The 12,477-nt window shown below is 35.4% G+C and overlaps 1 protein-coding gene across 4 annotated transcripts in view; it reads right to left on the minus strand.

Annotated features, from left to right (window-relative positions):
- LOC109073291 (adenylate cyclase type 5-like) overlaps positions 1 to 12,477 on the minus strand; it is a 66,788-nt gene that overhangs the window by 51,218 nt on the left and 3,093 nt on the right. The gene's annotated exons all lie outside the window — the stretch shown is intronic.

Below are 12,477 nucleotides of genomic sequence, written 5' to 3' on the forward strand. Positions count from 1 at the left end.
TGCTACCAAAGATGCCAAAGTGTCATTCAGTTGCCGTGGCAATCGCTCTTTGAATACACTCAGGTTCATCCTCTGAGGCTGATGTTCACACACATGCGCTTCATTTCGGAATACAGCACGGAAGCCATCTAGGTATGAGCACTCGTTCAACTTTTAAAACACTTTTACATCTAAGAACAGCCAAGAAGGTGGAATGCAAAAAGTATATAGGCCTATAGAGTGAAAAAGGGAAAAAGATCAAGAAATCAAATGTTGAATCAATTCTTTCCAAATCAAAAGAGATGAACATTGTAAAGAAATTTCCCCCTGATATGAGTGAGCGATTAAATCACATTTGCAGTTCAGCCCATCTGAGGTGAATAAGCAATTTAATTCTATAATGAAAACAAACTAGTCAGAAAATCCGGAAGAGCGGAGAATTAAAACAAGAACATTTCCTCAAATGGTATGGCATTTAGACAGGGAGAACATGAAGTTTCCTGTGTGCGACCCAGCTTTGGTGTTAAATGAAGTCAGATCTACTCTGCTGTTCGGAGATAAATCAGGTGCAGTGGATTTATTGAGACAAAACTGGGTTCCAAATGCTACTGTTCTTCATTGAGTAATACAGAATTGATGTGAAAATCTCCCTCTCAACCATTATTCTGCACAAGAGCCTTAAAATGCAAGGAGGAAAGAGAAGCAAAGTAACAATTTCTCTTTTGCAATAATTACCATAATGGCACTAAAATTATGTCTGTTCATCAGCTTACAATTGTCAACCCATAATTCATGCCACACCACTATTTCAATGCTCTCATAAGTGGCAAAATGCTGTGTTAATGTTATTCTCCCACCTATTAATTGCTCAAGTTTTGTAGCTGCCAGTCATATCTAACAAAAAACACTTTCTGGTAAAATTTAATAAGAGAAGCACAAGGGGTTGCAAATGGTAAATGGTTTCATGATCAAAGATATTTAAGTGAATCAGGGGGGAAATGCAGGCAGGAATTGACAGGATCAAGAAAATAGAGCCTTAATTTGACAAAATATAGCAAAGCTGGAGGGAACGATTTAAAAATGTAAAAGGGATTTGGGGACAAAATAAAAAAATATATATATATAGTATTTAAAAAATTCATTGGAACGATGTGCACCTTTAACTTGACTACTGACATAGGGCTACGACATAAAAAAAAAAATGTATTAATAAAAATTGCAACTGTTATTTAAAATGCAATTTTAAAAGAAGTTCTACATTAGCTGTGTTTGTTTGGCCAAAAATGTGATTACATAAAAATATGACTACCTAACTAACTACCTAAATAAATGCACTTTTGATTTGGCAAAAAAACGGCCACATGATCCTGTGCTGGCTTCAGAAAAATATATTTAGGTCTTGGCCTTTTGTGCATAACCTGAGTCAGAATTATGCAATACATTGATCAGAAAATGCTTTGAAAATACTTGAAGCATATTTTGCCATGCTGCCCGTCTCACCATAATGAATACAGCACTGTTCCCACGCCAAGTTACTGTTCCATGACACATACTAAACCTATCCAAGCTACCATGTGAGATTTAATTTAGACCATATAATATCTTCATATACCAGGTCTGAGAACCCGTGGCCTTGTTTGAGTCACCCTGTGATTAGCACAAATATCATGTTATATTAACAAGCATATGGGATCACAGAGTGAAGCCACTGCTAGACAGCTGGGATATTGTTTCCCTGGATGGAGCTGCTCTGGTCTTTCAGTGTGCCACAATGCTTGATGTTGTATTCATGGAATTCACAAAGCTCAGTGCTTGGATCCAAATAACAGCTGTTACTGATACATATGAGAAACCCACGAACCATGCTTGTTTCGTCCAGCCTAATCACTACAAGCAGAGGCAAATAGGAGCGAGAGGAGAACATACAGTACGTCACAGGCTAATACTCTTTAAACACGTCCCGGTGGACTGACATGATGAGGTCATCCATTTTCCACTTTGTTTAAAGGCATCAGAGGTTTTGGTTTTTTTCCCCCCCAAGACTTTAAATGGAGTGGTTAGAAACCCATTTGAGGCATGCTGAGTGCTACAGTAGTGCATGTGTGAATCATAGCATTACACGAATTCTGCATTTTTTCTCACATTTGCTGAGTTAATAATGGTGTTAAAATTCAGAATTCTGTGGAACGATTTAAATATGGTAACGTGTTAAACAGAGCTCAGAGTATCACACTCTTAACTGCAAACATTATTAAATAGGCAAAATATTTAGCAAATGAACACACACACACACACAAATAACTTTGTGGACATCCTTGTGGACAGAGCTTTCTGTGGATTTCTGCATGCAGTTTTTTTGCAGGCCTAGTCATTTAGAGTACAGGGTGACAGCAGAATCCACAACACTGCATCTGTCTAGGCTATATTTGGTAACATAATGAGTAAGCTTTATCACATCCATGTAAAGTAAAGTACCGACAGGAGGAAAATAAGCCTTTATCAGCTTATCTTAAAAAGTTAAGAAATTATCAGAAATGGCTTGTCTTAAATAGGCATTACAGCTTTTGAAGGGATAGTTCACCCATCACATTTCTAACATCATTTACTAACCCTCATGTCAATCCAAATCTGTATGGCTTTCTTGAAATTCATGGGGAAAAAAACTAATCAGTGAATTTATGTTTTCCGTTCATGTCTTGTCAACTAATATACACACAATTCCTATGGAACACTTGATATATTTACGTGCATTCATGTCCTTTTTGAAGCTTGCAAGCTTTAGTGCCCCTTTGAAATTGCACATAAAAAAAGCATGAAGAATGGACTTCAGATACAGGTTTGAAATGATAAGAGGGTGAGAATGATGACAAAATTTTCATTTTTGGATGAACTATCGCTTTAAATCATCTTTGCTGCGTTCCTCAAGTGCTCCAGGTGTATGTTTCAGAGAAATGCTGTCATGATGGGGGTCCTGGAGCTGTCAGCTGGGGCTTGCCATAAAATTATGAGTTATTCCATGTCTCTCTCTCAGGATGTAAACTTAGAGCTGGAGAACTTCTTCATGCCTGCCTGCCACAGTCACACTGAACGTCTGTGTCCCCAGAGGCACAGCAGAAGACCTATAGCATACTTAAGGACCTTTAGGGCTGGTCCGTCTGCTCCAAATGGGACTCTTATTTATCCATCTGATATTAACAGAGTAGAACTAAACCTAACAAAGCTGTGTGCATCGATAAAAGAAACATATGTTGATACACATTTAAATTACTTCAAATTCAATTACAGTTTGCTGACAAGTTTGTAGAGGTATACTATAAAAGATGATCTGGAATCGCAGACCTGAATAAGCCTCAGTACTCTTCACAAACACAAGACGCACAAAGCAAGCCTTTACTGGCACTTTAGAGATATTAAGTACTAATTAAACTTGGGAATTCCAAAAACTGGAACTGTAAAACCTGGGCTGATTTTTTTTTTTTATATAATAATAATTGTGCCCTATTTTTAATCAAGAAAGACATGAATATTGCACACAGGCAAATTAATCAACTACAGGCTAATTGTAGTTCTTGCTTCTTAAGCCCTGAAACTTAAAGGGATAGTTTACACAAAAACTAAAATTCTGTCATTAATTACTCACCCTCATGTCGTTTCAAACTCATAACCTTCATTCATCTTCAGAACACAAATTAAGATATTTTTGATGAAATCCGGAAGCTTTCTGACCAGACAGCAAGGGTCTTTTCATGTTTAAGGCCCAGAAAGGTACTAAGAACATCGACAAAATTGTGTGCAATAAAAAATAATACAAAAAACAACTTTATTCAAAAATTCTTCTAACGCCATCTAATTACCATCTAACGCCAAGTAACACGTCACATGCTACAGTATAAAGCAAAGTTTTGATGACGTTCCTATTTTCCAAAAAAAAAAAGAAGAAGAAAAAAAAAAGTTTAAAATCTAAAGTAAATAAATAAATAGTAGGTGTGTTCAAATTTTTGACTGGTAGTGTATAAGAAAGCGGTGGAAAGGGAACTGACCAACAGTGTTTTGGCCTTAACCTTCCCATTGGGATTGACTGGGCTGAGATTACAGAATATTTTTACAACCATCTAGACATGTGATTTGTTAAAAATGGTTTCAGATTCTCTAGAGACACCAAAACTGAGTGTGGGAGTCTAAAATCTATGCGAGAGCAAACTTCAGTCTCTGAAAACATGCAGTTTCACGTGTGAAGCTTTGACATTACTTAAAATAATAAAAATAAAAAATAATAAAGAAAAAGAAAAAGCAAGCAAAATAAAAAGTGAGTTTTTACAAATATACAGCTACAAGAAATTTTGCTGTATTACTGTCCTTTAACAGTTTAAAAGTTTACAAAATTACACACAAAGCCTCCAGCCCACACATACTTTCTCAAGATCGTTTTGGAAGCAAGAGAAATGAAGAATGAACCCCCCATGTTGCTGATGACATTCTCTAGTTAACAGGTCGACACAAGACCCGCTCAGACACGACCCTGTACATCACTGTCATTATCTTACAACCTCCCACAGCTCACATTCACACTTCTCATCAAACCAGTATTCAACAGAATGAACTACATCAACAAATCTAATATTACCATTAGTGATGTGATGATGTAGCCAGGTCAATTAATTCATCAGTGTTTGGCTATTTGAGATTATCAACTGTCTGCTAACCGTGCCTGTTTAATCAATTAACAGAAGCAACACATATTACCAAAAACCTAGACAATGTCGTTTGTTGCCCACTTTCTGTTTTCAAATACTTATGTGATTTGACACTGGTGAGATTTTTGAAATAATAACTAACATTTTAAAAACTAAAATCTTAACAGTTAGTTAACTCCAATAATGTGGGACGAGCAACTAATTAGCAGCTAAGCAGCCTTTGACAGAGTTGTGAGGAGAGCGGATTCACCCTCTTCTGGGCCAATACTGCTGCAGACATTAACATATTTTTGGTCTGGTATTAATAATTTTGCTATGACTGGATGACAGTTTTTTTTTTTTTTTTTTTTATTTAAAAAGCTGTCAGAGAGGAAAAAAATCTTTTGACTATTGGCATGTTTGGGTTGTTTATCTAATTGTTTTTATAATTGAATTTAAAATACTATAATACTATAGTATATATAATTACAACTTACATTTTTTAATAAAAAAAGCAATGTATAGAATAAAATATATATAAAACATTTACCTAATATATTAAAATGTGTTATATTTCTTAATAAAACCATTACTAATTTACATCTTTCAAAAGCACCATATGCTGCTGCATCTGTAAATTTCAGCAAGGCGGGCAAAGACCTTGCACAATGTAACATTTCCAAGATTACAATGGCATAGCAAGGTTAAACATCAGTGATGCTGTGAACACATAAAAACATCCATCAGCTTCTATTAGTGCTGACTCCAGACCTTTATAAAAGGTTTTCTTATGACTAAATAGTTGACTAGTACTCCTGACTAGTCATGTGGTTCCCTATACCCTAGTGGAATCATACTGTAACTGTTCATCTAGCAAACAGCAGGTGTTACGAGGTACAGGTAACTAAACCTCCTTTTTAGCAGAGTGATGGAATTCATGGCATGCAAATCAGTTTCTTTAAAGCCATCAAGGCATAATCTCTTATGAATAATAAAAAAAGAGAAGGGAGAAAACGTACAATCAAGGCAACGGTAGCAGAAGTTCACATTAAATTTTCATCACAGCAGTTTGAGATGAGAAAGAGCTTGGGCTTTCTTCTCTCCCGCTGAGGGAGCCGGGTCATTCATCCATGTTGCAAACCATGTCCGAGCAATTCCACATGCAAAAATATTATGTTAGAAAATAGGTCAAAACATTAGCAAAGCATTTGAATACTTTTTAAAGTAAACATAAATGTAAAATAAAAAAAAAACATTTGACAACGTGAAAAATGATGTATCCACAGCCACAATATTGGCTTGGGATTGCATACTTCATTATCTGCACTGTAAAAAATAAATAAATAAATATCTTACATTCATGGTGAAAAACTGGCAGCTGTGGTTGCCAGAAATTCACTGTTAAAAATACTGTGACAATGTATTGGTGCCTGTATATTTTATTTTCAACTTATAACCACTTATTTCATGAAGTAATATAATGTTAATATACCAAGCTGCTTGAATTACCACCACTATAGCAATACAGGTGACACAATAGAAACCTTCTTGATGAATCAGAGTTGATCATAAGTGGCCTATATATGAAATATGGCTTGTACAGTATACTATATATACACAGTAGATGGTGCACAAAGACCCAAGACCTTCAGAGTAACGCACATAACATTAAAATAATGCAATAAACGAATTGCATAAAATGCAACACAAAACAACACCTTAACATAAATTAAGGAAAAAAAAATATTTACACAAAATATATTCATATGTAATGTCACATGGTGCATTCTGAGAATGTCCTTATCCTTTCACTGATTTTCATTATATCGTACATTATAGTTTTTACTTACAGATTCAAGATTACAGAGAGCTCATGGTGGGTGCAGTACAGTCATCTTGACACATATCTCAGCTCACAACTTCTAAAGCCAGAAGGGCGTTTATTACACCTTTTCTAGTAAAAGTATGTCAAGAAACCCGCTACATCTCACTCCAACAGCAAGCAACTGCTAGAGTGAGAAGCAAATCCCTGAAATGTTTGTGATGTTCCTTAGTCACTAAAACCTAGTTATTTACCAAAAAAAAAAAAAAAAGGCATCTGTTATGTGGGCGAGCTTATTATTATTATTATTATTACTATTTTAATTTATTTTTGTGTGTTAGATGTAGTCCACTGAATATTTGCATTTCTAACCCTGAAAGTGGAGAGCGCATAAATCGTATTTGCTCTTTCCTGACAACATAAAAAATCAGCTCACACAGAAAAGGACACAGTAGCAACAACAATAAGCAAATGACAGTTCCTTTTATAACAAAATGATTTGAATATAGGCAGAAGAGGTCATTTGCCTGACACTTATAGAAGTATATTGAGTTTCCCTTCCTGGAAAGTGGAGAGCGAGAATATGAATTGTTACTTTTGATCTTCGAGGAATGAAAAGGTCAGTACAGTTCATACTCCTCAATTATTTTGCAAGTAAACGTAGCCTAAATTTCTCATGTAAAACCTAATAATCTGGAATAACTTGAATCGCACTCTTCTTTTGTTCTGCATTGGTGAAGTAGCTAGAAACGTGGTTATCACTGACTAGCCATATGTTCCTTCTGACTTCTTGTCCTGGATGTTTGCCTGTCAGAGCTCTTTGAGCTGTGCTACAGAGCTAAATTCTTTCAGTAACATAATTTTACTATTAATTTGTGGAATATGTTTTGACCACAAAAAAGTTTGAATGTCTCCCACACCCTCTGTATGTAACACATTGTGAGAAATGGCTTATTCCTGATTACAATGCAAAAAGGAACATGACAACAAGGCCAGTTGGCTTCCCTCCAGTATCCTTTTACAACAGTGACAGCGCTATGGAAAGGGCTTGGACAACTTTTGAAGACTGTTCAGGGACCTGTCTGTGAAAATAAGCAATGATACAAATATTGGTACTGGCTTAGGGACCTATAATTTATTTCTAGAGAGAACAGGGCATCTGCTTCTGATCACACTAAATGACTTACTATAACAAAATTGTAACTGTTCAAGTTCATCAACTTTTGTCAACAATACAAATGTTGAAGATTCAGTAATATACAAATATGGAACAGCACTTCTTGTCTTTAGTTAACAATTATGAACTTAGAAGCCCAAGATTTTAACAATTAGAGAAATACACTTACATGGCATTAGCAAATGGAACTTATGTTTATTTAAAAAAAACAAAAATACAATTAAAAATAAAAGTCAGAGTTGCATTTCATTTTGAGAACTGAAAACATCTGGTAATTAATGGCTTTCATTCTGCATGATACAAGTCTATGCAGCTGTTAAAAATTAGATTTAGATTACAAAAAGCTATAAATTTCTCACTGTACCCCCTGTCTGCTTTTTAAAGACTTTTGAAAAGAAGGCATTTAAGAGGGACGCTGAGATATTCGTGGGAATGACTGTAGAAATGCATGCTAGCTTTAGTGAGCCACTCACACAGCAGGTTGACACTAAAATTACATGAAAAACATGTTGACTATTACATTTTCCAGCCTGCCATGTACAATTATAAAATTAGTGTGTATACATGATTTGACACTATGTGGGAATAACAAACACAAAAATTTTGTAGGCGGCAGCAAGGCCCATTTCTGAAAGCAACGCAGAAAGAGATGGGTGACAAATGAAGGAGAAACAGAGGGTGGTTCTGCAATAAAAAAAAACATGCTGAGTTTGGTTTGAATCAGGATGCATTCCTGACTCTCTACAGAAATAATCAGCTCCATACACAACACATTTCGCATTTATCTTGTGTGAGAACATTACAGAATATAATGGTTGCCATATAATAATACAACAATAAAAAATGAAAAGTTCTACTGTGTGTCAATATTAAAGTAATCCAAATACTCTGTTAATTTCATGTAATTCAACAACAGAAGAGTTTTGAGAACTGAAAATGTGCAAGTTGTCAATCACTGAGTGAAATTCATAAAACATGGAAAATATTTTGAAGATGATCATAAAGTTACTCAACTAAGTGGGTCGGCAGAGATGGTTTACTCAAAGACGTACATACTGCAAATAAAATCCAAGCACACTGGATAATCTGGAAGAATCATGAGAGCAGCAGAAATCGAACATGCTTCCTGCTCTCATTTAGGGTGTAATTTCACTAGAAGCACCAAAAATGCAATTGCAAAATTCGTTTAAGAGCATAATTTTTCTTAAACACTTCAACAAGTCAATCTACTAATATGTTTAATATACTAACACACTATTGTTCATAAATTTAGGGTCGGTAAGAATTTTTAAATGTTTTAGAAGGAAGTCTCTTATGCTCAGCAAGGCTTTATTTATTTGATCAAACATTCAGTAACAGAGCGTCACATGATCATTGTAATGTGCTGATTTGGTGCAAAGGATGTAAGTGTCTTTACTGCCATACAGTTTGTTCCTTCATCTGAAAGATTTGGAAAAATGTGGCATTACATCACTTGCTCACCAATGGATCCTCTGCAGTGAATGGGTGCTGTCAGAATGAGAGTACAAACAGTTGATAAAAACATCAAATAATTCAAGTAATCTACATGACTGCATGAATTAATCAGTTAAGTCCTCCTCCCCTGTTGTCTACTCACATCAAAATCCACCAACATATTTGTTTAGAACTGTTTTCGCTTGTAAATGATGCATGATGTGCATAATTCTCTCCTAATTCAGACAACTTTTTCACCAGAGAAAAGCAATATTATGGATAGATGACTCGTATTTTAGCCGGAAGCAATGGTTTGAAGTTAAAAACTTTCTAATGATGGATTTGTTTATTACAAACTCACAGCTTTTTACTTCACAAGATCTTAACCGATGAACTTATTATTTGAACTTTTAATGTGACGGCACCCATTCACTGCATTGGATCAAATGATGCTAAATTTGGTCCAAATCTTTTTCAAAGATAAAACAAACTCATCTACTTCTTGGATGACCTGAGGGAGAGTACATTTTCAGCAATTTTTCTTTTTGGCTGAACTATTTCATTAATGCAATAGAAAACAAAAATGTTACACAACATAAACCATCACAGCTTATAGTTAAAGAGTGAAATGTTGATGAAGTGCCTCAAAATGTGGTTCCTAATAAGACATCTAATACACGCCATAGACTCAAGCAACTATTTAAGAGAGTTGCGGGCAGCCACCCACACACATCAGAGCTTGATTACCCTCAGGTCTACCTTGACAACAGGAAAAACAATGCAAGGGGGGAGTGAAGAAGAGGGAGTGAAGTAAAGACTCCCATCACCAAGGGCAGTTGTGCCTTAATTATCTCAATTTGAACCTCTAATGGTAAGATCGCACATTCAGTGGAGGTGGTTAAGAGATGAAAAGCAGGGGTCCTCACAGGGAAGGCCTGAGTGCTTCTGGATGGTGTTTGTGAGAACAGGCCTTGGTTGCTAAGATACAAGAAGCACAATTGAGGGTCTGCACTCATAAGAGACATGTCAGATCTTGAAAGATAACACAAACTCACTCCTACGGCTGCATTATGGAGAGAAAAAAAAAACCTTCAACCTTCCCAGTGATTACACACATGGTTTCAAACTTGAAGAGTCTTCTAGTAACCACCAAACAAAATCTGCAATAAGGCTGGTTGCCTACTACCTCAAAATACAATACACACTGATACTTAAATATATTAGTGACTGCTTCATCTTTAAATGAAAACATACTTCCGCGTCCAGGAACTCATATTTCTGTATTAAAAAGCCTTTATTAGAAGGGTCACATATTTAAAATATCAATGCACGTCAACCCAAACAAGCCCTTCTTCAGCACACTGTAATTTTTTTTTCTAAGTATAAATAAAAGATTACTAAAGTATGTTTTAAAAGAAAATACTATTTCAGTCTTTCTACAGTACTTTAAAATTTTACATTCAATTCAATGTGTTGCCATTACTTTGTAATTGTGATATTTATTAGCAATTTCTGAGTGAAAATCGTTTCTACACCAAATTTTTCCACTGCATCCTTTAGTTTTGTTGGGTTTTTTTTATTATTTGTTTTAGTCTTTTTTTTTTCCCCATTAACTCACTGATACATACTTCAATACAAAACACAATAGGATGATAATTGAATAAAATGAATAAAATATACAAACACGTTTGGATTTAAAATTATAAGGGCTGTAAATTCATCATTTAAAAAATATAAATATTTGAATGTACAGAATTTAAATAAAAAAATTGACTGACTTCTACAGTGACTTTTTGTGATGTCAGTGATATACTTGTTTTTCACACACATTTAAATCCTTATTATTTTTATAATTATAATTATTATTATAATTATTATTATTATTAGTAGTAGTAGTAGTAGTAGTAATAAAAGTGACCCTAAATAGACTTTAAAAAAGGAAGACGTGTTTAGTAGCACATCCGTTTTTTCAGCTAAATTTCACTGGTATCAGTCTACAACTGAAACGTGATATAATGTAAATAGATTATTCAGACAGCATAAATGTGCTGCACAAGTTGAGCAAAAGTTGACAGAGCATCAACAGATCATCTGTGTGTGAGCATCAGTCCCAAGAGATGATGCTTTCTTCAGTGTGCTGCTCACAGACCACGTAGTCAGCATGGCCTGGGGGAAGGTTAATGCTTCCATAGGGGTTGACTCTCAAAGGCAAATTAATAGCAGATCTTTCAAGAAGGACAGGGAGGACATCTGTTTTGAATTCCAGTGGGTCTGCATGTTACAGAGTGGGGCAATTCAATTAAAGCAGCCACAAACCATGTTAGAGCTGGAGATGTGCCAGGCAGGACTCTGTCCACCTCCTCTGTTTTCTCCCTAGGGGAAGCGTCTACGCTAGCTCCTCTAACTGGGTCCCACCTCTGGCTTTAATGAAGCACACAGGGGAAATGTAGCTGAAGATTGTGAACTGTCGATGATCTGTGAGACAATCCTGCAAAGCACCTTTGGTTTGCATTCATTCGCTTTAGGAAAAAGTACATGCCAGTATCTGTACAATGATTAAAGAAAGAAATCCTAAAAGTGTAATAAGATGGCTAACCTTGTACTGAACCTGGAATGGTCCTTTAAAAATCTCATCTAAACCCTAACAGCGACCAGATTTCACCTTAGCCGTTGCTCCAACCCCAAAACCTCTCATAAAAAGCAGCACCACTCATCACAGCCTGATGAAAGCTAGTCATCTATGAGAGCGCTCCTAAAACATCCTTCATACCAGGATCTTTATAAAACAACAGTGAACTATTGGAGAGTCCTGCTAGGTCCCATGTAAACAGAGAGAGATCTTCTGTTATGATGAAGACAGCATTGTTTTGTGGGAGGAGAAAAAAACAGAGGGGTGTTTCCACACACACCATTCAAAGAGTCTGTGTTTTTAACGAAAACATAATTATATCTGAAGACAAAGGATTTTAAAACACAATTACTATAAAATGTTATATTAGTTTGAGGATACAAAAGACTGTGAAATTCAGCTGAGCAAAGCAGGTTAGTACCATGAAAATGACCACAGAGAGTATACAAAACATATTCCGAATGTTATGAAAAATGCACTGATGAGAAATTTACAGTGTATAGTCAATGACTGATTAAAACTTAATCAAAAGGTTACCTTACTCGTAGAGATAGTCACTGTGACGATTATTCGATTTTTAGAGATGTAATTCTTTGTTTTATTAAAGATTATTTCAGAAATGTTTAATATTTACACATTTAATCATTAAAAATAATCCAGACTCAAGATTGCCCCTCGTTTACATGCATACATGCAATTAAAATCTGTAAAGCAATTATTAGTTTCCAGTAAAAGGTACCAA

The sequence above is a fragment of the Cyprinus carpio genome, chromosome A9 (assembly GCF_018340385.1).
Source record: "Cyprinus carpio isolate SPL01 chromosome A9, ASM1834038v1, whole genome shotgun sequence".
NCBI lineage: Eukaryota > Metazoa > Chordata > Actinopteri > Cypriniformes > Cyprinidae > Cyprinus > Cyprinus carpio.